General features: G+C 39.4%; 1 protein-coding gene across 1 annotated transcript in view; it reads left to right on the top strand.

Moving 5' to 3' along the window:
- The window catches only part of LOC124057033 (nuclear factor 7, ovary-like), a 546,992-nt gene that overhangs the window by 339,680 nt on the left and 204,411 nt on the right, over window positions 1–2,901 (top strand). The gene's annotated exons all lie outside the window — the stretch shown is intronic.

Here is a 2,901-nt window from a genome sequence, read left to right as displayed (position 1 = left end):
GTCACATTTCAGGCTGTGTTGTTGTTTCTTCATCCAGATCCGTTCATCTCCTTTCACTGAAGTCCAGACTCTGAACACTGGGCCGTAACTTCTGAACGTTCTGAACGAGGTTTCTCCCTGAGACTTGTCTTACTTTGACTGTTTCACAAGCTCCATTTAATCCTAAGCTAATATTCATTAATTATGAATTAGTCATCGTATGCTGACTTGCCTTTGCCTGTGCACATATTTCACGTCAAGGTCACTCCAGCACTTCATTTGAGCTAATTATTTCAAACTAAAACCTGTCTCTAATTTTGATTTGAGGAAATTTCTCTGATATGATTAGAAATTTATTTGGAAATCACGGAGCCATGAAAGAAAATGTTATTATGTTATATGGACTGGATTTGGATGGTTGATACTCAATGAGTTTGATCAGGATCAGGTGAAAAATAAGAGCGAAGGCCCAACCAGTCATCCCAGTAATCCACACAAAGCACAAATTCATGGTGTGTTTAAACAATTATCTGCCCAAAAAGATGAAAAAAATCAGTTTGGTGCCTTTTTACTGCCTGCTGGAGAGCCTTCAACACAAATCACCAGAAAGATCAAAACGTCAAGTCCACAGAATCAGGACAAAACACGTTCGGTTTGGATCAGCAGAAGGTCAGGATGTCCCTCAGAGGAGCGTCAAGCTTTTCTATTTTTGGTCAAAACGCTTACAGATCTCAGACCAGTTTTAAATGTTGTTGCAGGTTTTTTTTATTTTAACATTAAAAATCTGATCATGTTGACACCGACTGAGTGACACAAGTCATTAAGTTACTGGGTGATCAACTTGTGAAACTCCGAAGGTTTTTACCAGACTTTTCTCTGAAAGGCCCATAATGTGGAGAATCTCTTCACCCTGAGGACCGAAGTTTTGTTTTTCAAAGCGAGAGACTACCAGGAACCGAGCTGATTCCTGGTGGACTGTTCAAAGATCAGCTCCGTGGGGATCAGCTCCTCCTTTCATTACTGACGACGACCTTCTGCACATTTTCTCAGTAGACTGTGATGCAACACACGTTTGTTCCAGAAGTTTCTTTTTTACTTTCCTTCTCTGGAAAAACAGGATCAAATTAGGATCAAACACAGTTATGATTAATCAGCAGAATGGCTTTGGGTGCAGACGGTGACCTTATTCAGCAGATCAGTATCAGCTATGATACGACTGATCCACACCAGTTTCTTTGTCAGTGTCATTACAAAAATATAAAAGTTTAGTGGCACTTTATCTCCGGTTTGTTGTTATTTGAGCTCCACGCAGTGAAGTCAAAACCTGTCGCCGGTGCAGGCAGCTCAATAAGACCGACATTAACCTTCATCGTTGGGTGGATGCATGGAGAGAACATAACAGGGCCTTCACCCAGCAGACCTCTTGTTCATGTCTCACCTGAAAACACATTATTTTAACTTTTGTAACATAACCCAACCTACGTTATGTAAATAACAAAACTTTTCTGTAACTAATGTACTGACTGTAACCCAAACTAACAAAGTTGTTTTGATGTCTAAACAGAAACAAACTGTGAGCGCTTCATGTTAATGATGAAAAAGGTCTGGTATGCCTGTCGCTGGTGCTCCAACAGTCATATACCCTTTATATAGACAAAAGTATTGGGACATTGCCCATTACACCACTTTGGACTTTGGCAACAAAACTTTGGCAGCTTCCACTCTTCTGTGAAGGCTTTCCACAACATGTTGGAGTGTTTCTGTGGGAATTTGTGCCCATTCATGCAGTAGAGCATTTGTGAGGTCACACACTGATGTTGGACCAAAAGGCCTGGCTCACAATCTCCGTTCCAGTTCATCCCAAAGGTGTTGGATGGGGTTGAGGTCAGGGCTCTGTGTGGGCCAGTCAAGTTCTTCCACACCAAACTCATCCAACCATGTCTTTATGGAGCTTTGCTTTGTGCACTGGGGCACAGTCATGCTGGAATAGAAAAGGGCCTTCAACAAACTGATGAAAATGAAATAGACGGCCTCCTTCCTGCTCACTTTCTCAACAGATGCTCACCACAGAAGATTAAGCAAATCTGAGTACTTAAACTATTAAGCTTGCTTAAACTGCTGAATCAATAACTGCATCAGTTTTAAATAACAGATGTAGAAATTAATTCAACAAGAACATTTGATAACGAAAGCAAACAACTGAAGGTGCGTTTCAGAAGCACACGACTTTCCTCGTGGCTTTAATGATAAGAAAAGATTCAACAGCACAATAAAGTTATGATCATCATCAACAAACTTTGAACTGCTCTGAAGTTTCTGTTCATTGTTTTCAAAGTGAAAGTTCATGAAGCATCAAACTAATCCGACATGTGAGGCACAAAGATCATCTCCTTATGGATTACCAGCTGATTTATCCACAGAGGATGTCGGTTTGTTTTTCTACAACCTCCTTAATGTCAGCAAACTTAATCAGCTGATCTCCACTGAGTATGCTGCAACTTGTTTTCCATTTACTAAAAAGGCCATTTAAAGTAAACTATCTTAAATGTCACGGCCAATAGACCAGAGACCAAACATCTAATGAAGATTGTTTTAATGGCAGCGATGAGAAACACATCTGATGAATCCCTCTGACGCCGTGTGTGCACACTGCATGCTACATGCTACATACTTTTGTGTTAGATAGATGACTTTGTTCATCGCCAAGGGGGAAATTAGGTTGTCATAGCAGTCCGGTATAATATAAATAATGTATAAAACAATAATAATAATAATAATAATAATAATAATAATAATATAAAAATACACTTAAAGGACACTTGTGTGATAATAATAGTAAAATATCAGTGTAATAATAACAGTATATCATTCAGTGCTATTCAGTGCTAGTTAGCAAATATTAGCATGCTAATGCACTGAACC

The sequence above is a fragment of the Scatophagus argus genome, chromosome 3 (assembly GCF_020382885.2).
Source record: "Scatophagus argus isolate fScaArg1 chromosome 3, fScaArg1.pri, whole genome shotgun sequence".
NCBI classification, from domain to species: Eukaryota; Metazoa; Chordata; class Actinopteri; family Scatophagidae; genus Scatophagus; species Scatophagus argus.
Note: the sequence above shows the minus strand (reverse complement) of the source record. Positions and strands in the feature narration are given on the sequence as shown.